General features: G+C 47.9%; 17 non-coding genes across 17 annotated transcripts; all 17 read right to left on the reverse strand.

Moving 5' to 3' along the window:
- Positions 1 to 1,215: 1,215 nt before the first annotated feature.
- Positions 1,216 to 1,406, reverse strand: LOC142691747 (U2 spliceosomal RNA). Its single transcript, XR_012860271.1, has one exon. It is a non-coding gene; the product is annotated as a U2 spliceosomal RNA (small nuclear RNA).
- Positions 1,407 to 2,691: 1,285 nt separating this feature from the next.
- On the reverse strand, positions 2,692 to 2,882 carry LOC142691760 (U2 spliceosomal RNA). The gene has a single exon (XR_012860282.1). It is a non-coding gene; the product is annotated as a U2 spliceosomal RNA (small nuclear RNA).
- Positions 2,883 to 4,158: 1,276 nt separating this feature from the next.
- LOC142691772 (U2 spliceosomal RNA) lies at positions 4,159 to 4,349 on the reverse strand. The gene has a single exon (XR_012860293.1). It is a non-coding gene; the product is annotated as a U2 spliceosomal RNA (small nuclear RNA).
- A 1,304-nt stretch (positions 4,350 to 5,653) lies between these two features.
- Positions 5,654 to 5,844, reverse strand: LOC142691784 (U2 spliceosomal RNA). Its single transcript, XR_012860304.1, has one exon. It is a non-coding gene; the product is annotated as a U2 spliceosomal RNA (small nuclear RNA).
- A 1,300-nt stretch (positions 5,845 to 7,144) lies between these two features.
- Positions 7,145 to 7,335, reverse strand: LOC142691796 (U2 spliceosomal RNA). The gene has a single exon (XR_012860315.1). It is a non-coding gene; the product is annotated as a U2 spliceosomal RNA (small nuclear RNA).
- A 1,284-nt stretch (positions 7,336 to 8,619) lies between these two features.
- On the reverse strand, positions 8,620 to 8,810 carry LOC142691808 (U2 spliceosomal RNA). The gene has a single exon (XR_012860326.1). It is a non-coding gene; the product is annotated as a U2 spliceosomal RNA (small nuclear RNA).
- Positions 8,811 to 10,098: 1,288 nt separating this feature from the next.
- LOC142691818 (U2 spliceosomal RNA) lies at positions 10,099 to 10,289 on the reverse strand. The gene has a single exon (XR_012860334.1). It is a non-coding gene; the product is annotated as a U2 spliceosomal RNA (small nuclear RNA).
- Positions 10,290 to 11,561: 1,272 nt separating this feature from the next.
- LOC142691819 (U2 spliceosomal RNA) lies at positions 11,562 to 11,752 on the reverse strand. The gene has a single exon (XR_012860335.1). It is a non-coding gene; the product is annotated as a U2 spliceosomal RNA (small nuclear RNA).
- A 1,288-nt stretch (positions 11,753 to 13,040) lies between these two features.
- Positions 13,041 to 13,231, reverse strand: LOC142691821 (U2 spliceosomal RNA). The gene has a single exon (XR_012860337.1). It is a non-coding gene; the product is annotated as a U2 spliceosomal RNA (small nuclear RNA).
- A 1,296-nt stretch (positions 13,232 to 14,527) lies between these two features.
- On the reverse strand, positions 14,528 to 14,718 carry LOC142691822 (U2 spliceosomal RNA). The gene has a single exon (XR_012860338.1). It is a non-coding gene; the product is annotated as a U2 spliceosomal RNA (small nuclear RNA).
- Positions 14,719 to 16,010: 1,292 nt separating this feature from the next.
- On the reverse strand, positions 16,011 to 16,201 carry LOC142691823 (U2 spliceosomal RNA). Its single transcript, XR_012860339.1, has one exon. It is a non-coding gene; the product is annotated as a U2 spliceosomal RNA (small nuclear RNA).
- Positions 16,202 to 17,485: 1,284 nt separating this feature from the next.
- On the reverse strand, positions 17,486 to 17,676 carry LOC142691824 (U2 spliceosomal RNA). The gene has a single exon (XR_012860340.1). It is a non-coding gene; the product is annotated as a U2 spliceosomal RNA (small nuclear RNA).
- Positions 17,677 to 18,956: 1,280 nt separating this feature from the next.
- Positions 18,957 to 19,147, reverse strand: LOC142691826 (U2 spliceosomal RNA). Its single transcript, XR_012860341.1, has one exon. It is a non-coding gene; the product is annotated as a U2 spliceosomal RNA (small nuclear RNA).
- Positions 19,148 to 20,423: 1,276 nt separating this feature from the next.
- LOC142691827 (U2 spliceosomal RNA) lies at positions 20,424 to 20,614 on the reverse strand. The gene has a single exon (XR_012860342.1). It is a non-coding gene; the product is annotated as a U2 spliceosomal RNA (small nuclear RNA).
- A 1,288-nt stretch (positions 20,615 to 21,902) lies between these two features.
- Positions 21,903 to 22,093, reverse strand: LOC142691828 (U2 spliceosomal RNA). Its single transcript, XR_012860343.1, has one exon. It is a non-coding gene; the product is annotated as a U2 spliceosomal RNA (small nuclear RNA).
- Positions 22,094 to 23,377: 1,284 nt separating this feature from the next.
- On the reverse strand, positions 23,378 to 23,568 carry LOC142691829 (U2 spliceosomal RNA). The gene has a single exon (XR_012860344.1). It is a non-coding gene; the product is annotated as a U2 spliceosomal RNA (small nuclear RNA).
- A 1,296-nt stretch (positions 23,569 to 24,864) lies between these two features.
- Positions 24,865 to 25,055, reverse strand: LOC142691830 (U2 spliceosomal RNA). Its single transcript, XR_012860345.1, has one exon. It is a non-coding gene; the product is annotated as a U2 spliceosomal RNA (small nuclear RNA).
- Between the last annotated feature and the right edge of the window lie 651 nt (positions 25,056 to 25,706).

The raw sequence follows: 25,706 nt of genomic DNA on the forward strand, positions 1-25,706 counted from the left end.
CATGGGGCCCTGCAGGCTCACACACTCACAGCTACACGGGAGGTGAATAAAGGCCGGAGAGGAAGCCAGACAGGATTTGCTTCTTTTGCTTGCACCACAATGCAGTGCTGAAAGAGGAGGAATCTACATAAAAACGCCTTCCTGGCAACGCCCAAATGCCCTGCTGCCATGCAGATAAACACTGGCAGCGGCAGCAAGTGCATGCCCACAGCCACCCCTTGTTCCTTCACACCTTGTATCAGCTGTAATCCAGTCCAGTCCAGTGCTGCCTGCTGAGCAGCACTGACCAACACTGCCTGGGCCCAGGCTTTTATCTCTGAGGCCCCATTATGATGTCAGAAAGCTGGCTCTGGAATCCTGAGGGCTCCACTATGACACGTGCAAAGTTCCGTCTGAACTTTATATAAGACGGTGAGGCTCAGTCAGTCACTCAGTGTTGCCTGAGAGGGCAACACTGCAACAGCCGGCCGCCAGGCTGTCTTTTTTTTGCACAGCTAGTTGCCTCCAGGAGGCCACAAGAGGGAGACAAGGGACTGCAAAATGGAAAATAGGCATCCACCAACTTTACAGACAACTTCTCCTTGCTCCTACAACCTCCATCCTTGCACAGTTTGTTATTCTTCTAGGTAACATAGTAACAAATCCAAATTGCTGCTCTCTTTGTAGGCAAGCAAGGCTTTGTTGCAACTGCAATTCTTACTTCTTCTTGAAATGTAGGGACGACAGTACATTCCATCACATCCATCTAGTGTACACAGGTAGGTCCATTGTGGCGGGCAGGCGAGCGGGCGGGCTGCTTTATTGGCTGTTTGCTGTTCCCCTACTCCACTCCACTATTTGACTGTTGTGCTGCATCAATCAATCAATCAATCAATCAATCAATCAATCAATCAATCAATCAATCAATCAATCAATCAGTGGCTGGCTCAGGTGCAGCTCTTTAACTTACCTAAAAGGGAGGGCGGAGAGAAGACAAGGAAGGTGAATGAGGTGTTCCAATGTGAAATGCCGGAAACACAGAAACACAGACGACACACAACAAGAGGTGGCAATCTATTCATTAATTGCATTTAATCAATGAGCTCATTATCACTCATGCATTGTCCAACAGGTGTTGAAATAATGGGATTAAAAGGGGAGATCCCTTCAGAAAGACAGAAACAATAGCAAAGACAAAAAACACTTTTGGAATCTGCTTTTAGTCAACACATAAGGAAAGGGTGCACCGGTCCTGGAAATACTGCAATACCAGGTCAATGCGTGGAGTGGACAGAGCAAGCTCTATTTCCATCTCCCTGTTCTAAAAATCCATTTAATATATGGTCCCCAGATAGGGGACGTATCAGATATTAAACTGATAAGAACAGATACTACACTTGATCTTAGCCAAAAGGCCGAGAAGCGATAACCCGAACGGGCCGCGCGTTGCCCGAGCCTGCCCGATACTGCTGTTCAGCCCTTGCAGCGATTCAGCCTACTTCTAGGCAATTCCATGGGGCCCTGCAGGCTCACACACTCACAGCTACACGGGAGGTGAATAAAGGCCGGAGAGGAAGCCAGACAGGATTTGCTTCTTTTGCTTGCACCACAATGCAGTGCTGAAAGAGGAGGAATCTACATAAAAACGCCTTCCTGGCAACGCCCAAATGCCCTGCTGCCATGCAGATAAACACTGGCAGCGGCAGCAAGTGCATGCCCACAGCCACCCCTTGTTCCTTCACACCTTGTATCAGCTGTAATCCAGTCCAGTCCAGTGCTGCCTGCTGAGCAGCACTGACCAACACTGCCTGGGCCCAGGCTTTTATCTCTGAGGCCCCATTATGATGTCAGAAAGCTGGCTCTGGAATCCTGAGGGCTCCACTATGACACGTGCAAAGTTCCGTCTGAACTTTATATAAGACGGTGAGGCTCAGTCAGTCACTCAGTGTTGCCTGAGAGGGCAACACTGCAACAGCCGGCCGCCAGGCTGTCTTTTTTTTGCACAGCTAGTTGCCTCCAGGAGGCCACAAGAGGGAGACAAGGGACTGCAAAATGGAAAATAGGCATCCACCAACTTTACAGACAACTTCTCCTTGCTCCTACAACCTCCATCCTTGCACAGTTTGTTATTCTTCTAGGTAACATAGTAACAAATCCAAATTGCTGCTCTCTTTGTAGGCAAGCAAGGCTTTGTTGCAACTGCAATTCTTACTTCTTCTTGAAATGTAGGGACGACAGTACATTCCATCACATCCATCTAGTGTACACAGGTAGGTCCATTGTGGCGGGCAGGCGAGCGGGCGGGCTGCTTTATTGGCTGTTTGCTGTTCCCCTACTCCACTCCACTATTTGACTGTTGTGCTGCAATCAATCAATCAATCAATCAATCAATCAATCAATCAATCAATCAATCAGTGGCTGGCTCAGGTGCAGCTCTTTAACTTACCTAAAAGGGAGGGCGGAGAGAAGACAAGGAAGGTGAATGAGGTGTTCCAATGTGAAATGCCGGAAACACAGAAACACAGACGACACACAACAAGAGGTGGCAATCTATTCATTAATTGCATTTAATCAATGAGCTCATTATCACTCATGCATTGTCCAACAGGTGTTGAAATAATGGGATTAAAAGGGGAGATCCCTTCAGAAAGACAGAAACAATAGCAAAGACAAAAAACACTTTTGGAATCTGCTTTTAGTCAACACATAAGGAAAGGGTGCACCGGTCCTGGAAATACTGCAATACCAGGTCAATGCGTGGAGTGGACAGAGCAAGCTCTATTTCCATCTCCCTGTTCTAAAAATCCATTTAATATATGGTCCCCAGATAGGGGACGTATCAGATATTAAACTGATAAGAACAGATACTACACTTGATCTTAGCCAAAAGGCCGAGAAGCGATAACCCGAACGGGCCGCGCGTTGCCCGAGCCTGCCCGATACTGCTGTTCAGCCCTTGCAGCGATTCAGCCTACTTCTAGGCAATTCCATGGGGCCCTGCAGGCTCACACACTCACAGCTACACGGGAGGTGAATAAAGGCCGGAGAGGAAGCCAGACAGGATTTGCTTCTTTTGCTTGCACCACAATGCAGTGCTGAAAGAGGAGGAATCTACATAAAAACGCCTTCCTGGCAACGCCCAAATGCCCTGCTGCCATGCAGATAAACACTGGCAGTGGCAGCAAGTGCATGCCCACAGCCACCCCTTGTTCCTTCACACCTTGTATCAGCTGTAATCCAGTCCAGTCCAGTGCTGCCTGCTGAGCAGCACTGACCAACACTGCCTGGGCCCAGGCTTTTATCTCTGAGGCCCCATTATGATGTCAGAAAGCTGGCTCTGGAATCCTGAGGGCTCCACTATGACACGTGCAAAGTTCCGTCTGAACTTTATATAAGACGGTGAGGCTCAGTCAGTCACTCAGTGTTGCCTGAGAGGGCAACACTGCAACAGCCGGCCGCCAGGCTGTCTTTTTTTTGCACAGCTAGTTGCCTCCAGGAGGCCACAAGAGGGAGACAAGGGACTGCAAAATGGAAAATAGGCATCCACCAACTTTACAGACAACTTCTCCTTGCTCCTACAACCTCCATCCTTGCACAGTTTGTTATTCTTCTAGGTAACATAGTAACAAATCCAAATTGCTGCTCTCTTTGTAGGCAAGCAAGGCTTTGTTGCAACTGCAATTCTTACTTCTTCTTGAAATGTAGGGACGACAGTACATTCCATCACATCCATCTAGTGTACACAGGTAGGTCCATTGTGGCGGGCAGGCGAGCGGGCGGGCTGCTTTATTGGCTGTTTGCTGTTCCCCTACTCCACTCCACTATTTGACTGTTGTGCTGCATCAATCAATCAATCAATCAATCAATCAATCAATCAATCAGTGGCTGGCTCAGGTGCAGCTCTTTAACTTACCTAAAAGGGAGGGCGGAGAGAAGACAAGGAAGGTGAATGAGGTGTTCCAATGTGAAATGCCGGAAACACAGAAACACAGACGACACACAACAAGAGGTGGCAATCTATTCATTAATTGCATTTAATCAATGAGCTCATTATCACTCATGCATTGTCCAACAGGTGTTGAAATAATGGGATTAAAAGGGGAGATCCCTTCAGAAAGACAGAAACAATAGCAAAGACAAAAAACACTTTTGGAATCTGCTTTTAGTCAACACATAAGGAAAGGGTGCACCGGTCCTGGAAATACTGCAATACCAGGTCAATGCGTGGAGTGGACAGAGCAAGCTCTATTTCCATCTCCCTGTTCTAAAAATCCATTTAATATATGGTCCCCAGATAGGGGACGTATCAGATATTAAACTGATAAGAACAGATACTACACTTGATCTTAGCCAAAAGGCCGAGAAGCGATAACCCGAACGGGCCGCGCGTTGCCCGAGCCTGCCCGATACTGCTGTTCAGCCCTTGCAGCGATTCAGCCTACTTCTAGGCAATTCCATGGGGCCCTGCAGGCTCACACACTCACAGCTACACGGGAGGTGAATAAAGGCCGGAGAGGAAGCCAGACAGGATTTGCTTCTTTTGCTTGCACCACAATGCAGTGCTGAAAGAGGAGGAATCTACATAAAAACGCCTTCCTGGCAACGCCCAAATGCCCTGCTGCCATGCAGATAAACACTGGCAGCGGCAGCAAGTGCATGCCCACAGCCACCCCTTGTTCCTTCACACCTTGTATCAGCTGTAATCCAGTCCAGTCCAGTGCTGCCTGCTGAGCAGCACTGACCAACACTGCCTGGGCCCAGGCTTTTATCTCTGAGGCCCCATTATGATGTCAGAAAGCTGGCTCTGGAATCCTGAGGGCTCCACTATGACACGTGCAAAGTTCCGTCTGAACTTTATATAAGACGGTGAGGCTCAGTCAGTCACTCAGTGTTGCCTGAGAGGGCAACACTGCAACAGCCGGCCGCCAGGCTGTCTTTTTTTTGCACAGCTAGTTGCCTCCAGGAGGCCACAAGAGGGAGACAAGGGACTGCAAAATGGAAAATAGGCATCCACCAACTTTACAGACAACTTCTCCTTGCTCCTACAACCTCCATCCTTGCACAGTTTGTTATTCTTCTAGGTAACATAGTAACAAATCCAAATTGCTGCTCTCTTTGTAGGCAAGCAAGGCATTGTTGCAACTGCAATTCTTACTTCTTCTTGAAATGTAGGGACGACAGTACATTCCATCACATCCATCTAGTGTACACAGGTAGGTCCATTGTGGCGGGCAGGCGAGCGGGCGGGCTGCTTTATTGGCTGTTTGCTGTTCCCCTACTCCACTCCACTATTTGACTGTTGTGCTGCATCAATCAATCAATCAATCAATCAATCAATCAATCAATCAATCAATCAATCAATCAATCAATCAATCAGTGGCTGGCTCAGGTGCAGCTCTTTAACTTACCTAAAAGGGAGGGCGGAGAGAAGACAAGGAAGGTGAATGAGGTGTTCCAATGTGAAATGCCGGAAACACAGAAACACAGACGACACACAACAAGAGGTGGCAATCTATTCATTAATTGCATTTAATCAATGAGCTCATTATCACTCATGCCTTGTCCAACAGGTGTTGAAATAATGGGATTAAAAGGGGAGATCCCTTCAGAAAGACAGAAACAATAGCAAAGACAAAAAACACTTTTGGAATCTGCTTTTAGTCAACACATAAGGAAAGGGTGCACCGGTCCTGGAAATACTGCAATACCAGGTCAATGCGTGGAGTGGACAGAGCAAGCTCTATTTCCATCTCCCTGTTCTAAAAATCCATTTAATATATGGTCCCCAGATAGGGGACGTATCAGATATTAAACTGATAAGAACAGATACTACACTTGATCTTAGCCAAAAGGCCGAGAAGCGATAACCCGAACGGGCCGCGCGTTGCCCGAGCCTGCCCGATACTGCTGTTCAGCCCTTGCAGCGATTCAGCCTACTTCTAGGCAATTCCATGGGGCCCTGCAGGCTCACACACTCACAGCTACACGGGAGGTGAATAAAGGCCGGAGAGGAAGCCAGACAGGATTTGCTTCTTTTGCTTGCACCACAATGCAGTGCTGAAAGAGGAGGAATCTACATAAAAACGCCTTCCTGGCAACGCCCAAATGCCCTGCTGCCATGCAGATAAACACTGGCAGCGGCAGCAAGTGCATGCCCACAGCCACCCCTTGTTCCTTCACACCTTGTATCAGCTGTAATCCAGTCCAGTCCAGTGCTGCCTGCTGAGCAGCACTGACCAACACTGCCTGGGCCCAGGCTTTTATCTCTGAGGCCCCATTATGATGTCAGAAAGCTGGCTCTGGAATCCTGAGGGCTCCACTATGACACGTGCAAAGTTCCGTCTGAACTTTATATAAGACGGTGAGGCTCAGTCAGTCACTCAGTGTTGCCTGAGAGGGCAACACTGCAACAGCCGGCCGCCAGGCTGTCTTTTTTTTGCACAGCTAGTTGCCTCCAGGAGGCCACAAGAGGGAGACAAGGGACTGCAAAATGGAAAATAGGCATCCACCAACTTTACAGACAACTTCTCCTTGCTCCTACAACCTCCATCCTTGCACAGTTTGTTATTCTTCTAGGTAACATAGTAACAAATCCAAATTGCTGCTCTCTTTGTAGGCAAGCAAGGCTTTGTTGCAACTGCAATTCTTACTTCTTCTTGAAATGTAGGGACGACAGTACATTCCATCACATCCATCTAGTGTACACAGGTAGGTCCATTGTGGCGGGCAGGCGAGCGGGCGGGCTGCTTTATTGGCTGTTTGCTGTTCCCCTACTCCACTCCACTATTTGACTGTTGTGCTGCATCAATCAATCAATCAATCAATCAATCAATCAATCAATCAATCAATCAATCAATCAATCAATCAGTGGCTGGCTCAGGTGCAGCTCTTTAACTTACCTAAAAGGGAGGGCGGAGAGAAGACAAGGAAGGTGAATGAGGTGTTCCAATGTGAAATGCCGGAAACACAGAAACACAGACGACACACAACAAGAGGTGGCAATCTATTCATTAATTGCATTTAATCAATGAGCTCATTATCACTCATGCATTGTCCAACAGGTGTTGAAATAATGGGATTAAAAGGGGAGATCCCTTCAGAAAGACAGAAACAATAGCAAAGACAAAAAACACTTTTGGAATCTGCTTTTAGTCAACACATAAGGAAAGGGTGCACCGGTCCTGGAAATACTGCAATACCAGGTCAATGCGTGGAGTGGACAGAGCAAGCTCTATTTCCATCTCCCTGTTCTAAAAATCCATTTAATATATGGTCCCCAGATAGGGGACGTATCAGATATTAAACTGATAAGAACAGATACTACACTTGATCTTAGCCAAAAGGCCGAGAAGCGATAACCCGAACGGGCCGCGCGTTGCCCGAGCCTGCCCGATACTGCTGTTCAGCCCTTGCAGCGATTCAGCCTACTTCTAGGCAATTCCATGGGGCCCTGCAGGCTCACACACTCACAGCTACACGGGAGGTGAATAAAGGCCGGAGAGGAAGCCAGACAGGATTTGCTTCTTTTGCTTGCACCACAATGCAGTGCTGAAAGAGGAGGAATCTACATAAAAACGCCTTCCTGGCAACGCCCAAATGCCCTGCTGCCATGCAGATAAACACTGGCAGCGGCAGCAAGTGCATGCCCACAGCCACCCCTTGTTCCTTTACACCTTGTATCAGCTGTAATCCAGTCCAGTCCAGTGCTGCCTGCTGAGCAGCACTGACCAACACTGCCTGGGCCCAGGCTTTTATCTCTGAGGCCCCATTATGATGTCAGAAAGCTGGCTCTGGAATCCTGAGGGCTCCACTATGACACGTGCAAAGTTCCGTCTGAACTTTATATAAGACGGTGAGGCTCAGTCAGTCACTCAGTGTTGCCTGAGCAACACTGCAACAGCCGGCCGCCAGGCTGTCTTTTTTTTGCACAGCTAGTTGCCTCCAGGAGGCCACAAGAGGGAGACAAGGGACTGCAAAATGGAAAATAGGCATCCACCAACTTTACAGACAACTTCTCCTTGCTCCTACAACCTCCATCCTTGCACAGTTTGTTATTCTTCTAGGTAACATAGTAACAAATCCAAATTGCTGCTCCCTTTGTAGGCAAGCAAGGCTTTGTTGCAACTGCAATTCTTACTTCTTCTTGAAATGTACGGACGACAGTACATTCCATCACATCCATCTAGTGTACACAGGTAGGTCCATTGTGGCGGGCAGGCGAGCGGGCGGGCTGCTTTATTGGCTGTTTGCTGTTCCCCTACTCCACTCCACTATTTGACTGTTGTGCTGCATCAATCAATCAATCAATCAATCAATCAATCAATCAATCAATCAATCAATCAGTGGCTGGCTCAGGTGCAGCTCTTTAACTTACCTAAAAGGGAGGGCGGAGAGAAGACAAGGAAGGTGAATGAGGTGTTCCAATGTGAAATGCCGGAAACACAGAAACACAGACGACACACAACAAGAGGTGGCAATCTATTCATTAATTGCATTTAATCAATGAGCTCATTATCACTCATGCATTGTCCAACAGGTGTTGAAATAATGGGATTAAAAGGGGAGATCCCTTCAGAAAGACAGAAACAATAGCAAAGACAAAAAACACTTTTGGAATCTGCTTTTAGTCAACACATAAGGAAAGGGTGCACCGGTCCTGGAAATACTGCAATACCAGGTCAATGCGTGGAGTGGACAGAGCAAGCTCTATTTCCATCTCCCTGTTCTAAAAATCCATTTAATATATGGTCCCCAGATAGGGGACGTATCAGATATTAAACTGATAAGAACAGATACTACACTTGATCTTAGCCAAAAGGCCGAGAAGCGATAACCCGAACGGGCCGCGCGTTGCCCGAGCCTGCCCGATACTGCTGTTCAGCCCTTGCAGCGATTCAGCCTACTTCTAGGCAATTCCATGGGGCCCTGCAGGCTCACACACTCACAGCTACACGGGAGGTGAATAAAGGCCGGAGAGGAAGCCAGACAGGATTTGCTTCTTTTGCTTGCACCACAATGCAGTGCTGAAAGAGGAGGAATCTACATAAAAACGCCTTCCTGGCAACGCCCAAATGCCCTGCTGCCATGCAGATAAACACTGGCAGCGGCAGCAAGTGCATGCCCACAGCCACCCCTTGTTCCTTCACACCTTGTATCAGCTGTAATCCAGTCCAGTCCAGTGCTGCCTGCTGAGCAGCACTGACCAACACTGCCTGGGCCCAGGCTTTTATCTCTGAGGCCCCATTATGATGTCAGAAAGCTGGCTCTGGAATCCTGAGGGCTCCACTATGACACGTGCAAAGTTCCGTCTGAACTTTATATAAGACGGTGAGGCTCAGTCAGTCACTCAGTGTTGCCTGAGAGGGCAACACTGCAACAGCCGGCCGCCAGGCTGTCTTTTTTTTGCACAGCTAGTTGCCTCCAGGAGGCCACAAGAGGGAGACAAGGGACTGCAAAATGGAAAATAGGCATCCACCAACTTTACAGACAACTTCTCCTTGCTCCTACAACCTCCATCCTTGCACAGTTTGTTATTCTTCTAGGTAACATAGTAACAAATCCAAATTGCTGCTCTCTTTGTAGGCAAGCAAGGCTTTGTTGCAACTGCAATTCTTACTTCTTCTTGAAATGTAGGGACGACAGTACATTCCATCACATCCATCTAGTGTACACAGGTAGGTCCATTGTGGCGGGAAGGCGAGCGGGCGGGCTGCTTTATTGGCTGTTTGCTGTTCCCCTACTCCACTCCACTATTTGACTGTTGTGCTGCATCAATCAATCAATCAATCAATCAATCAATCAATCAATCAATCAATCAATCAGTGGCTGGCTCAGGTGCAGCTCTTTAACTTACCTAAAAGGGAGGGCGGAGAGAAGACAAGGAAGGTGAATGAGGTGTTCCAATGTGAAATGCCGGAAACACAGAAACACAGACGACACACAACAAGAGGTGGCAATCTATTCATTAATTGCATTTAATCAATGAGCTCATTATCACTCATGCATTGTCCAACAGGTGTTGAAATAATGGGATTAAAAGGGGAGATCCCTTCAGAAAGACAGAAACAATAGCAAAGACAAAAAACACTTTTGGAATCTGCTTTTAGTCAACACATAAGGAAAGGGTGCACCGGTCCTGGAAATACTGCAATACCAGGTCAATGCGTGGAGTGGACAGAGCAAGCTCTATTTCCATCTCCCTGTTCTAAAAATCCATTTAATATATGGTCCCCAGATAGGGGACGTATCAGATATTAAACTGATAAGAACAGATACTACACTTGATCTTAGCCAAAAGGCCGAGAAGCGATAACCCGAACGGGCCGCGCGTTGCCCGAGCCTGCCCGATACTGCTGTTCAGCCCTTGCAGCGATTCAGCCTACTTCTAGGCAATTCCATGGGGCCCTGCAGGCTCACACACTCACAGCTACACGGGAGGTGAATAAAGGCCGGAGAGGAAGCCAGACAGGATTTGCTTCTTTTGCTTGCACCACAATGCAGTGCTGAAAGAGGAGGAATCTACATAAAAACGCCTTCCTGGCAACGCCCAAATGCCCTGCTGCCATGCAGATAAACACTGGCAGCGGCAGCAAGTGCATGCCCACAGCCACCCCTTGTTCCTTCACACCTTGTATCAGCTGTAATCCAGTCCAGTCCAGTGCTGCCTGCTGAGCAGCACTGACCAACACTGCCTGGGCCCAGGCTTTTATCTCTGAGGCCCCATTATGATGTCAGAAAGCTGGCTCTGGAATCCTGAGGGCTCCACTATGACACGTGCAAAGTTCCGTCTGAACTTTATATAAGACGGTGAGGCTCAGTCAGTCACTCAGTGTTGCCTGAGAGGGCAACACTGCAACAGCCGGCCGCCAGGCTGTCTTTTTTTTGCACAGCTAGTTGCCTCCAGGAGGCCACAAGAGGGAGACAAGGGACTGCAAAATGGAAAATAGGCATCCACCAACTTTACAGACAACTTCTCCTTGCTCCTACAACCTCCATCCTTGCACAGTTTGTTATTCTTCTAGGTAACATAGTAACAAATCCAAATTGCTGCTCTCTTTGTAGGCAAGCAAGGCTTTGTTGCAACTGCAATTCTTACTTCTTCTTGAAATGTAGGGACGACAGTACATTCCATCACATCCATCTAGTGTACACAGGTAGGTCCATTGTGGCGGGCAGGCGAGCGGGCGGGCTGCTTTATTGGCTGTTTGCTGTTCCCCTACTCCACTCCACTATTTGACTGTTGTGCTGCATCAATCAATCAATCAATCAATCAATCAATCAATCAGTGGCTGGCTCAGGTGCAGCTCTTTAACTTACCTAAAAGGGAGGGCGGAGAGAAGACAAGGAAGGTGAATGAGGTGTTCCAATGTGAAATGCCGGAAACACAGAAACACAGACGACACACAACAAGAGGTGGCAATCTATTCATTAATTGCATTTAATCAATGAGCTCATTATCACTCATGCATTGTCCAACAGGTGTTGAAATAATGGGATTAAAAGGGGAGATCCCTTCAGAAAGACAGAAACAATAGCAAAGACAAAAAACACTTTTGGAATCTGCTTTTAGTCAACACATAAGGAAAGGGTGCACCGGTCCTGGAAATACTGCAATACCAGGTCAATGCGTGGAGTGGACAGAGCAAGCTCTATTTCCATCTCCCTGTTCTAAAAATCCATTTAATATATGGTCCCCAGATAGGGGACGTATCAGATATTAAACTGATAAGAACAGATACTACACTTGATCTTAGCCAAAAGGCCGAGAAGCGATAACCCGAACGGGCCGCGCGTTGCCCGAGCCTGCCCGATACTGCTGTTCAGCCCTTGCAGCGATTCAGCCTACTTCTAGGCAATTCCATGGGGCCCTGCAGGCTCACACACTCACAGCTACACGGGAGGTGAATAAAGGCCGGAGAGGAAGCCAGACAGGATTTGCTTCTTTTGCTTGCACCACAATGCAGTGCTGAAAGAGGAGGAATCTACATAAAAACGCCTTCCTGGCAACGCCCAAATGCCCTGCTGCCATGCAGATAAACACTGGCAGCGGCAGCAAGTGCATGCCCACAGCCACCCCTTGTTCCTTCACACCTTGTATCAGCTGTAATCCAGTCCAGTCCAGTGCTGCCTGCTGAGCAGCACTGACCAACACTGCCTGGGCCCAGGCTTTTATCTCTGAGGCCCCATTATGATGTCAGAAAGCTGGCTCTGGAATCCTGAGGGCTCCACTATGACACGTGCAAAGTTCCGTCTGAACTTTATATAAGACGGTGAGGCTCAGTCAGTCACTCAGTGTTGCCTGAGAGGGCAACACTGCAACAGCCGGCCGCCAGGCTGTCTTTTTTTTGCACAGCTAGTTGCCTCCAGGAGGCCACAAGAGGGAGACAAGGGACTGCAAAATGGAAAATAGGCATCCACCAACTTTACAGACAACTTCTCCTTGCTCCTACAACCTCCATCCTTGCACAGTTTGTTATTCTTCTAGGTAACATAGTAACAAATCCAAATTGCTGCTCTCTTTGTAGGCAAGCAAGGCTTTGTTGCAACTGCAATTCTTACTTCTTCTTGAAATGTAGGGACGACAGTACATTCCATCACATCCATCTAGTGTACACAGGTAGGTCCATTGTGGCGGGCAGGCGAGCGGGCGGGCTGCTTTATTGGCTGTTTGCTGTTCCCCTACTCCACTCCACTATTTGACTGTTGTGCTGCATCAATCAATCAATCAATCAATCAATCAATCAATCAATCAATCAATCAATCAGTGGCTGGCTCAGGTGCAGCTCTTTAACTTACCTAAAAGGGAGGGCGGAGAGAAGACAAGGAAGGTGAATGAGGTGTTCCAATGTGAAATGCCGGAAACACAGAAACACAGACGACACACAACAAGAGGTGGCAATCTATTCATTAATTGCATTTAATCAATGAGCTCATTATCACTCATGCATTGTCCAACAGGTGTTGAAATAATGGGATTAAAAGGGGAGATCCCTTCAGAAAGACAGAAACAATAGCAAAGACAAAAAACACTTTTGGAATCTGCTTTTAGTCAACACATAAGGAAAGGGTGCACCGGTCCTGGAAATACTGCAATACCAGGTCAATGCGTGGAGTGGACAGAGCAAGCTCTATTTCCATCTCCCTGTTCTAAAAATCCATTTAATATATGGTCCCCAGATAGGGGACGTATCAGATATTAAACTGATAAGAACAGATACTACACTTGATCTTAGCCAAAAGGCCGAGAAGCGATAACCCGAACGGGCCGCGCGTTGCCCGAGCCTGCCCGATACTGCTGTTCAGCCCTTGCAGCGATTCAGCCTACTTCTAGGCAATTCCATGGGGCCCTGCAGGCTCACACACTCACAGCTACACGGGAGGTGAATAAAGGCCGGAGAGGAAGCCAGACAGGATTTGCTTCTTTTGCTTGCACCACAATGCAGTGCTGAAAGAGGAGGAATCTACATAAAAACGCCTTCCTGGCAACGCCCAAATGCCCTGCTGCCATGCAGATAAACACTGGCAGCGGCAGCAAGTGCATGCCCACAGCCACCCCTTGTTCCTTCACACCTTGTATCAGCTGTAATCCAGTCCAGTCCAGTGCTGCCTGCTGAGCAGCACTGACCAACACTGCCTGGGCCCAGGCTTTTATCTCTGAGGCCCCATTATGATGTCAGAAAGCTGGCTCTGGAATCCTGAGGGCTCCACTATGACACGTGCAAAGTTCCGTCTGAACTTTATATAAGACGGTGAGGCTCAGTCAGTCACTCAGTGTTGCCTGAGAGGGCAACACTGCAACAGCCGGCCGCCAGGCTGTCTTTTTTTTGCACAGCTAGTTGCCTCCAGGAGGCCACAAGAGGGAGACAAGGGACTGCAAAATGGAAAATAGGCATCCACCAACTTTACAGACAACTTCTCCTTGCTCCTACAACCTCCATCCTTGCACAGTTTGTTATTCTTCTAGGTAACATAGTAACAAATCCAAATTGCTGCTCTCTTTGTAGGCAAGCAAGGCTTTGTTGCAACTGCAATTCTTACTTCTTCTTGAAATGTAGGGACGACAGTACATTCCATCACATCCATCTAGTGTACACAGGTAGGTCCATTGTGGCGGGCAGGCGAGCGGGCGGGCTGCTTTATTGGCTGTTTGCTGTTCCCCTACTCCACTCCACTATTTGACTGTTGTGCTGCATCAATCAATCAATCAATCAATCAATCAATCAATCAATCAATCAATCAATCAATCAATCAGTGGCTGGCTCAGGTGCAGCTCTTTAACTTACCTAAAAGGGAGGGCGGAGAGAAGACAAGGAAGGTGAATGAGGTGTTCCAATGTGAAATGCCGGAAACACAGAAACACAGACGACACACAACAAGAGGTGGCAATCTATTCATTAATTGCATTTAATCAATGAGCTCATTATCACTCATGCATTGTCCAACAGGTGTTGAAATAATGGGATTAAAAGGGGAGATCCCTTCAGAAAGACAGAAACAATAGCAAAGACAAAAAACACTTTTGGAATCTGCTTTTAGTCAACACATAAGGAAAGGGTGCACCGGTCCTGGAAATACTGCAATACCAGGTCAATGCGTGGAGTGGACAGAGCAAGCTCTATTTCCATCTCCCTGTTCTAAAAATCCATTTAATATATGGTCCCCAGATAGGGGACGTATCAGATATTAAACTGATAAGAACAGATACTACACTTGATCTTAGCCAAAAGGCCGAGAAGCGATAACCCGAACGGGCCGCGCGTTGCCCGAGCCTGCCCGATACTGCTGTTCAGCCCTTGCAGCGATTCAGCCTACTTCTAGGCAATTCCATGGGGCCCTGCAGGCTCACACACTCACAGCTACACGGGAGGTGAATAAAGGCCGGAGAGGAAGCCAGACAGGATTTGCTTCTTTTGCTTGCACCACAATGCAGTGCTGAAAGAGGAGGAATCTACATAAAAACGCCTTCCTGGCAACGCCCAAATGCCCTGCTGCCATGCAGATAAACACTGGCAGCGGCAGCAAGTGCATGCCCACAGCCACCCCTTGTTCCTTCACACCTTGTATCAGCTGTAATCCAGTCCAGTCCAGTGCTGCCTGCTGAGCAGCACTGACCAACACTGCCTGGGCCCAGGCTTTTATCTCTGAGGCCCCATTATGATGTCAGAAAGCTGGCTCTGGAATCCTGAGGGCTCCACTATGACACGTGCAAAGTTCCGTCTGAACTTTATATAAGACGGTGAGGCTCAGTCAGTCACTCAGTGTTGCCTGAGAGGGCAACACTGCAACAGCCGGCCGCCAGGCTGTCTTTTTTTTGCACAGCTAGTTGCCTCCAGGAGGCCACAAGAGGGAGACAAGGGACTGCAAAATGGAAAATAGGCATCCACCAACTTTACAGACAACTTCTCCTTGCTCCTACAACCTCCATCCTTGCACAGTTTGTTATTCTTCTAGGTAACATAGTAACAAATCCAAATTGCTGCTCTCTTTGTAGGCAAGCAAGGCTTTGTTGCAACTGCAATTCTTACTTCTTCTTGAAATGTAGGGACGACAGTACATTCCATCACATCCATCTAGTGTACACAGGTAGGTCCATTGTGGCGGGCAGGCGAGCGGGCGGGCTGCTTTATTGGCTGTTTGCTGTTCCCCTACTCCACTCCACTATTTGACTGTTGTGCTGCATCAATCAATCAATCAATCAATCAATCAATCAATCAATCAATCAATCAATCAATCAGTGGCTGGCTCAGGTGCAGCTCTTTAACTTACCTAAAAGGGAGGGCGGAGAGAAGACAAGGAAGGTGAATGAGGTGTTCCAATGTGAAATGCCGGAAACACAGAAACACAGACGACACACAACAAGAGGTGGCAATCTATTCATTAATTGCATTTAATCAATGAGCTCATTATCACTCATGCATTGTCCAACAGGTGTTGAAATAATGGGATTAAAAGGGGAGATCCCTTCAGAAAGACAGAAACAATAGCAAAGACAAAAAACACTTTTGGAATCTGCTTTTAGTCAACACATAAGGAAAGGGTGCACCGGTCCTGGAAATACTGCAATACCAGGTCAATGCGTGGAGTGGACAGAGCAAGCTCTATTTCCATCTCCCTGTTCTAAAAATCCATTTAATATATGGTCCCCAGATAGGGGACGTATCAGATATTAAACTGATAAGAACAGATACTACACTTGATCTTAGCCAAAAGGCCGAGAAGCGATAACCCGAACGGGCCGCGCGTTGCCCGAGCCTTCCCGATACTGCTGTTCAGCCCTTGCAGCGATTCAGCCTACTTCTAGGCAATTCCATGGGGCCCTGCAGGCTCACACACTCACAGCTACACGGGAGGTGAATAAAGGCCGGAGAGGAAGCCAGACAGGATTTGCTTCTTTTGCTTGCACCACAATGCAGTGCTGAAAGAGGAGGAATCTACATAAAAACGCCTTCCTGGCAACGCCCAAATGCCCTGCTGCCATGCAGATAAACACTGGCAGCGGCAGCAAGTGCATGCCCACAGCCACCCCTTGTTCCTTCACACCTTGTATCAGCTGTAATCCAGTCCAGTCCAGTGCTGCCTGCTGAGCAGCACTGACCAACACTGCCTGGGCCCAGGCTTTTATCTCTGAGGCCCCATTATGATGTCAGAAAGCTGGCTCTGGAATCCTGAGGGCTCCACTATGACACGTGCAAAGTTCCGTCTGAACTTTATATAAGACGGTGAGGCTCAGTCAGTCACTCAGTGTTGCCTGAGAGGGCAACACTGCAACAGCCGGCCGCCAGGCTGTCTTTTTTTTGCACAGCTAGTTGCCTCCAGGAGGCCACAAGAGGGAGACAAGGGACTGCAAAATGGAAAATAGGCATCCACCAACTTTACAGACAACTTCTCCTTGCTCCTACAACCTCCATCCTTGCACAGTTTGTTATTCTTCTAGGTAACATAGTAACAAATCCAAATTGCTGCTCTCTTTGTAGGCAAGCAAGGCTTTGTTGCAACTGCAATTCTTACTTCTTCTTGAAATGTAGGGACGACAGTACATTCCATCACATCCATCTAGTGTACACAGGTAGGTCCATTGTGGCGGGCAGGCGAGCGGGCGGGCTGCTTTATTGGCTGTTTGCTGTTCCCCTACTCCACTCCACTATTTGACTGTTGTGCTGCATCAATCAATCAATCAATCAATCAATCAATCAATCAATCAATCAATCAGTGGCTGGCTCAGGTGCAGCTCTTTAACTTACCTAAAAGGGAGGGCGGAGAGAAGACAAGGAAGGTGAATGAGGTGTTCCAATGTGAAATGCCGGAAACACAGAAACACAGACGACACACAACAAGAGGTGGCAATCTATTCATTAATTGCATTTAATCAATGAGCTCATTATCACTCATGCATTGTCCAACAGGTGTTGAAATAATGGGATTAAAAGGGGAGATCCCTTCAGAAAGACAGAAACAATAGCAAAGACAAAAAACACTTTTGGAATCTGCTTTTAGTCAACACATAAGGAAAGGGTGCACCGGTCCTGGAAATACTGCAATACCAGGTCAATGCGTGGAGTGGACAGAGCAAGCTCTATTTCCATCTCCCTGTTCTAAAAATCCATTTAATATATGGTCCCCAGATAGGGGACGTATCAGATATTAAACTGATAAGAACAGATACTACACTTGATCTTAGCCAAAAGGCCGAGAAGCGATAACCCGAACGGGCCGCGCGTTGCCCGAGCCTGCCCGATACTGCTGTTCAGCCCTTGCAGCGATTCAGCCTACTTCTAGGCAATTCCATGGGGCCCTGCAGGCTCACACACTCACAGCTACACGGGAGGTGAATAAAGGCCGGAGAGGAAGCCAGACAGGATTTGCTTCTTTTGCTTGCACCACAATGCAGTGCTGAAAGAGGAGGAATCTACATAAAAACGCCTTCCTGGCAACGCCCAAATGCCCTGCTGCCATGCAGATAAACACTGGCAGCGGCAGCAAGTGCATGCCCACAGCCACCCCTTGTTCCTTCACACCTTGTATCAGCTGTAATCCAGTCCAGTCCAGTGCTGCCTGCTGAGCAGCACTGACCAACACTGCCTGGGCCCAGGCTTTTATCTCTGAGGCCCCATTATGATGTCAGAAAGCTGGCTCTGGAATCCTGAGGGCTCCACTATGACACGTGCAAAGTTCCGTCTGAACTTTATATAAGACGGTGAGGCTCAGTCAGTCACTCAGTGTTGCCTGAGAGGGCAACACTGCAACAGCCGGCCGCCAGGCTGTCTTTTTTTTGCACAGCTAGTTGCCTCCAGGAGGCCACAAGAGGGAGACAAGGGACTGCAAAATGGAAAATAGGCATCCACCAACTTTACAGACAACTTCTCCTTGCTCCTACAACCTCCATCCTTGCACAGTTTGTTATTCTTCTAGGTAACATAGTAACAAATCCAAATTGCTGCTCTCTTTGTAGGCAAGCAAGGCTTTGTTGCAACTGCAATTCTTACTTCTTCTTGAAATGTAGGGACGACAGTACATTCCATCACATCCATCTAGTGTACACAGGTAGGTCCATTGTGGCGGGCAGGCGAGCGGGCGGGCTGCTTTATTGGCTGTTTGCTGTTCCCCTACTCCACTCCACTATTTGACTGTTGTGCTGCATCAATCAATCAATCAATCAATCAATCAATCAATCAATCAATCAGTGGCTGGCTCAGGTGCAGCTCTTTAACTTACCTAAAAGGGAGGGCGGAGAGAAGACAAGGAAGGTGAATGAGGTGTTCCAATGTGAAATGCCGGAAACACAGAAACACAGACGACACACAACAAGAGGTGGCAATCTATTCATTAATTGCATTTAATCAATGAGCTCATTATCACTCATGCATTGTCCAACAGGTGTTGAAATAATGGGATTAAAAGGGGAGATCCCTTCAGAAAGACAGAAACAATAGCAAAGACAAAAAACACTTTTGGAATCTGCTTTTAGTCAACACATAAGGAAAGGGTGCACCGGTCCTGGAAATACTGCAATACCAGGTCAATGCGTGGAGTGGACAGAGCAAGCTCTATTTCCATCTCCCTGTTCTAAAAATCCATTTAATATATGGTCCCCAGATAGGGGACGTATCAGATATTAAACTGATAAGAACAGATACTACACTTGATCTTAGCCAAAAGGCCGAGAAGCGATAACCCGAACGGGCCGCGCGTTGCCCGAGCCTGCCCGATACTGCTGTTCAGCCCTTGCAGCGATTCAGCCTACTTCTAGGCAATTCCATGGGGCCCTGCAGGCTCACACACTCACAGCTACACGGGAGGTGAATAAAGGCCGGAGAGGAAGCCAGACAGGATTTGCTTCTTTTGCTTGCACCACAATGCAGTGCTGAAAGAGGAGGAATCTACATAAAAACGCCTTCCTGGCAACGCCCAAATGCCCTGCTGCCATGCAGATAAACACTGGCAGCGGCAGCAAGTGCATGCCCACAGCCACCCCTTGTTCCTTCACACCTTGTATCAGCTGTAATCCAGTCCAGTCCAGTGCTGCCTGCTGAGCAGCACTGACCAACACTGCCTGGGCCCAGGCTTTTATCTCTGAGGCCCCATTATGATGTCAGAAAGCTGGCTCTGGAATCCTGAGGGCTCCACTATGACACGTGCAAAGTTCCGTCTGAACTTTATATAAGACGGTGAGGCTCAGTCAGTCACTCAGTGTTGCCTGAGAGGGCAACACTGCAACAGCCGGCCGCCAGGCTGTCTTTTTTTTGCACAGCTAGTTGCCTCCAGGAGGCCACAAGAGGGAGACAAGGGACTGCAAAATGGAAAATAGGCATCCACCAACTTTACAGACAACTTCTCCTTGCTCCTACAACCTCCATCCTTGCACAGTTTGTTATTCTTCTAGGTAACATAGTAACAAATCCAAATTGCTGCTCTCTTTGTAGGCAAGCAAGGCTTTGTTGCAACTGCAATTCTTACTTCTTCTTGAAATGTAGGGACGACAGTACATTCCATCACATCCATCTAGTGTACACAGGTAGGTCCATTGTGGCGGGCAGGCGAGCGGGCGGGCTGCTTTATTGGCTGTTTGCTGTTCCCCTACTCCACTCCACTATTTGACTGTTGTGCTGCATCAATCAATCAATCAATCAATCAATCAATCAATCAATCAGTGGCTGGCTCAGGTGCAGCTCTTTAACTTACCTAAAAGGGAGGGCGGAGAGAAGACAAGGAAGGTGAATGAGGTGTTCCAATGTGAAATGCCGGAAACACAGAAACACAGACGACACACAACAAGAGGTGGCAATCTATTCATTAATTGCATTTAATCAATGAGCTCATTATCACTCATGCATTGTCCAACAGGTGTTGAAATAATGGGATTAAAAGGGGAGATCCCTTCAGAAAGACAGAAACAATAGCAAAGACAAAAAACACTTTTGGAATCTGCTTTTAGTCAACACATAAGGAAAGGGTGCACCGGTCCTGGAAATACTGCAATACCAGGTCAATGCGTGGAGTGGACAGAGCAAGCTCTATTTCCATCTCCCTGTTCTAAAAATCCATTTAATATATGGTCCCCAGATAGGGGACGTATCAGATATTAAACTGATAAGAACAGATACTACACTTGATCTTAGCCAAAAGGCCGAGAAGCGATAACCCGAACGGGCCGCGCGTTGCCCGAGCCTGCCCGATACTGCTGTTCAGCCCTTGCAGCGATTCAGCCTACTTCTAGGCAATTCCATGGGGCCCTGCAGGCTCACACACTCACAGCTACACGGGAGGTGAATAAAGCCCGGAGAGGAAGCCAGACAGGATTTGCTTCTTTTGCTTGCACCACAATGCAGTGCTGAAAGAGGAGGAATCTACATAAAAACGCCTTCCTGGCAACGCCCAAATGCCCTGCTGCCATGCAGATAAACACTGGCAGCGGCAGCAAGTGCATGCCCACAGCCACCCCTTGTTCCTTCACACCTTGTATCAGCTGTAATCCAGTCCAGTCCAGTGCTGCCTGCTGAGCAGCACTGACCAACACTGCCTGGGCCCAGGCTTTTATCTCTGAGGCCCCATTATGATGTCAGAAAGCTGGCTCTGGAATCCTGAGGGCTCCACTATGACACGTGCAAAGTTCCGTCTGAACTTTATATAAGACGGTGAGGCTCAGTCAGTCACTCAGTGTTGCCTGAGAGGGCAACACTGCAACAGCCGGCCGCCAGGCTGTCTTTTTTTTGCACAGCTAGTTGCCTCCAGGAGGCCACAAGAGGGAGACAAGGGACTGCAAAATGGAAAATAGGCATCCACCAACTTTACAGACAACTTCTCCTTGCTCCTACAACCTCCATCCTTGCACAGTTTGTTATTCTTCTAGGTAACATAGTAACAAATCCAAATTGCTGCTCTCTTTGTAGGCAAGCAAGGCTTTGTTGCAACTGCAATTCTTACTTCTTCTTGAAATGTAGGGACGACAGTACATTCCATCACATCCATCTAGTGTACACAGGTAGGTCCATTGTGGCGGGCAGGCGAGCGGGCGGGCTGCTTTATTGGCTGTTTGCTGTTCCCCTACTCCACTCCACTATTTGACTGTTGTGCTGCATCAATCAATCAATCAATCAATCAATCAATCAATCAATCAATCAATCAATCAGTGGCTGGCTCAGGTGCAGCTCTTTAACTTACCTAAAAGGGAGGGCGGAGAGAAGACAAGGAAGGTGAATGAGGTGTTCCAATGTGAAATGCCGGAAACACAGAAACACAGACGACACACAACAAGAGGTGGCAATCTATTCATTAATTGCATTTAATCAATGAGCTCATTATCACTCATGCATTGTCCAACAGGTGTTGAAATAATGGGATTAAAAGGGGAGATCCCTTCAGAAAGACAGAAACAATAGCAAAGACAAAAAACACTTTTGGAATCTGCTTTTAGTCAACACATAAGGAAAGGGTGCACCGGTCCTGGAAATACTGCAATACCAGGTCAATGCGTGGAGTGGACAGAGCAAGCTCTATTTCCATCTCCCTGTTCTAAAAATCCATTTAATATATGGTCCCCAGATAGGGGACGTATCAGATATTAAACTGATAAGAACAGATACTACACTTGATCTTAGCCAAAAGGCCGAGAAGCGATAACCCGAACGGGCCGCGCGTTGCCCGAGCCTGCCCGATACTGCTGTTCAGCCCTTGCAGCGATTCAGCCTACTTCTAGGCAATTCCATGGGGCCCTGCAGGCTCACACACTCACAGCTACACGGGAGGTGAATAAAGGCCGGAGAGGAAGCCAGACAGGATTTGCTTCTTTTGCTTGCACCACAATGCAGTGCTGAAAGAGGAGGAATCTACATAAAAACGCCTTCCTGGCAACGCCCAAATGCCCTGCTGCCATGCAGATAAACACTGGCAGCGGCAGCAAGTGCATGCCCACAGCCACCCCTTGTTCCTTCACACCTTGTATCAGCTGTAATCCAGTCCAGTCCAGTGCTGCCTGCTGAGCAGCACTGACCAACACTGCCTGGGCCCAGGCTTTTATCTCTGAGGCCCCATTATGATGTCAGAAAGCTGGCTCTGGAATCCTGAGGGCTCCACTATGACACGTGCAAAGTTCCGTCTGAACTTTATATAAGACGGTGAGGCTCAGTCAGTCACTCAGTGTTGCCTGAGAGGGCAACACTGCAACAGCCGGCCGCCAGGCTGTCTTTTTTTTGCACAGCTAGTTGCCTCCAGGAGGCCACAAGAGGGAGACAAGGGACTGCAAAATGGAAAATAGGCATCCACCAACTTTACAGACAACTTCTCCTTGCTCCTACAACCTCCATCCTTGCACAGTTTGTTATTCTTCTAGGTAACATAGTAACAAATCCAAATTGCTGCTCTCTTTGTAGGCAAGCAAGGCTTTGTTGCAACTGCAATTCTTACTTCTTCTTGAAATGTAGGGACGACAGTACATTCCATCACATCCATCTAGTGTACACAGGTAGGTCCATTGTGGCGGGCAGGCGAGCGGGCGGGCTGCTTTATTGGCTGTTTGCTGTTCCCCTACTCCACTCCACTATTTGACTGTTGTGCTGCATCAATCAATCAATCAATCAATCAATCAATCAATCAATCAATCAATCAGTGGCTGGCTCAGGTGCAGCTCTTTAACTTACCTAAAAGGGAGGGCGGAGAGAAGACAAGGAAGGTGAATGAGGTGTTCCAATGTGAAATGCCGGAAACACAGAAACACAGACGACACACAACAAGAGGTGGCAATCTATTCATTAATTGCATTTAATCAATGAGCTCATTATCACTCATGCATTGTCCAACAGGTGTTGAAATAATGGGATTAAAAGGGGAGATCCCTTCAGAAAGACAGAAACAATAGCAAAGACAAAAAACACTTTTGGAATCTGCTTTTAGTCAACACATAAGGAAAGGGTGCACCGGTCCTGGAAATACTGCAATACCAGGTCAATGCGTGGAGTGGACAGAGCAAGCTCTATTTCCATCTCCCTGTTCTAAAAATCCATTTAATATATGGTCCCCAGATAGGGGACGTATCAGATATTAAACTGATAAGAACAGATACTACACTTGATCTTAGCCAAAAGGCCGAGAAGCGATAACCCGAACGGGCCGCGCGTTGCCCGAGCCTGCCCGATACTGCTGTTCAGCCCTTGCAGCGATTCAGCCTACTTCTAGGCAATTCCATGGGGCCCTGCAGGCTCACACACTCACAGCTACACGGGAGGTGAATAAAGGCCGGAGAGGAAGCCAGACAGGATTTGCTTCTTTTGCTTGCACCACAATGCAGTGCTGAAAGAGGAGGAATCTACATAAAAACGCCTTCCTGGCAACGCCCAAATGCCCTGCTGCCATGCAGATAAACACTGGCAGCGGCAGCAAGTGCATGCCCACAGCCACCCCTTGTTCCTTCACACCTTGTATCAGCTGTAATCCAGTCCAGTCCAGTGCTGCCTGCTGAGCAGCACTGACCAACACTGCCTGGGCCCAGGCTTTTATCTCTGAGGCCCCATTATGATGTCAGAAAGCTGGCTCTGGAATCCTGAGGGCTCCACTATGACACGTGCAAAGTTCCGTCTGAACTTTATATAAGACGGTGAGGCTCAGTCAGTCACTCAGTGTTGCCTGAGAGGGCAACACTGCAACAGCCGGCCGCCAGGCTGTCTTTTTTTTGCACAGCTAGTTGCCTCCAGGAGGCCACAAGAGGGAGACAAGGGACTGCAAAATGGAAAATAGGCATCCACCAACTTTACAGACAACTTCTCCTTGCTCCTACAACCTCCATCCTTGCACAGTTTGTTATTCTTCTAGGTAACATAGTAACAAATCCAAATTGCTGCTCTCTTTGTAGGCAAGCAAGGCTTTGTTGCAACTGCAATTCTTACTTCTTCTTGAAATGTAGGGACGACAGTACATTCCATCACATCCATCTAGTGTACACAGGTAGGTCCATTGTGGCGGGCAGGCGAGCGGGCGGGCTGCTTTATTGGCTGTTTGCTGTTCCCCTACTCCACTCCACTATTTGACTGTTGTGCTGCATCAATCAATCAATCAATCAATCAATCAATCAATCAATCAATCAATCAATCAATCAATCAGTGGCTGGCTCAGGTGCAGCTCTTTAACTTACCTAAAAGGGAGGGCGGAGAGAAGACAAGGAAGGTGAATGAGGTGTTCCAATGTGAAATGCCGGAAACACAGAAACACAGACGACACACAACAAGAGGTGGCAATCTATTCATTAATTGCATTTAATCAATGAGCTCATTATCACTCATGCATTGTCCAACAGGTGTTGAAATAATGGGATTAAAAGGGGAGATCCCTTCAGAAAGACAGAAACAATAGCAAAGACAAAAAACACTTTTGGAATCTGCTTTTAGTCAACACATAAGGAAAGGGTGCACCGGTCCTGGAAATACTGCAATACCAGGTCAATGCGTGGAGTGGACAGAGCAAGCTCTATTTCCATCTCCCTGTTCTAAAAATCCATTTAATATATGGTCCCCAGATAGGGGACGTATCAGATATTAAACTGATAAGAACAGATACTACACTTGATCTTAGCCAAAAGGCCGAGAAGCGATAACCCGAACGGGCCGCGCGTTGCCCGAGCCTGCCCGATACTGCTGTTCAGCCCTTGCAGCGATTCAGCCTACTTCTAGGCAATTCCATGGGGCCCTGCAGGCTCACACACTCACAGCTACACGGGAGGTGAATAAAGGCCGGAGAGGAAGCCAGACAGGATTTGCTTCTTTTGCTTGCACCACAATGCAGTGCTGAAAGAGGAGGAATCTACATAAAAACGCCTTCCTGGCAACGCCCAAATGCCCTGCTGCCATGCAGATAAACACTGGCAGCGGCAGCAAGTGCATGCCCACAGCCACCCCTTGTTCCTTCACACCTTGTATCAGCTGTAATCCAGTCCAGTCCAGTGCTGCCTGCTGAGCAGCACTGACCAACACTGCCTGGGCCCAGGCTTTTATCTCTGAGGCCCCATTATAATGTCAGAAAGCTGGCTCTGGAATCCTGAGGGCTCCACTATGACACGTGCAAAGTTCCGTCTGAACTTTATATAAGACGGTGAGGCTCAGTCAGTCACTCAGTGTTGCCTGAGAGGGCAACACTGCAACAGCCGGCCGCCAGGCTGTCTTTTTTTTGCACAGCTAGTTGCCTCCAGGAGGCCACAAGAGGGAGACAAGGGACTGCAAAATGGAAAATAGGCATCCACCAACTTT

The sequence above is a fragment of the Rhinoderma darwinii genome (genome assembly GCF_050947455.1).
Source record: "Rhinoderma darwinii isolate aRhiDar2 chromosome 5 unlocalized genomic scaffold, aRhiDar2.hap1 SUPER_5_unloc_38, whole genome shotgun sequence".
NCBI classification, from domain to species: domain Eukaryota; kingdom Metazoa; phylum Chordata; class Amphibia; order Anura; family Rhinodermatidae; genus Rhinoderma; species Rhinoderma darwinii.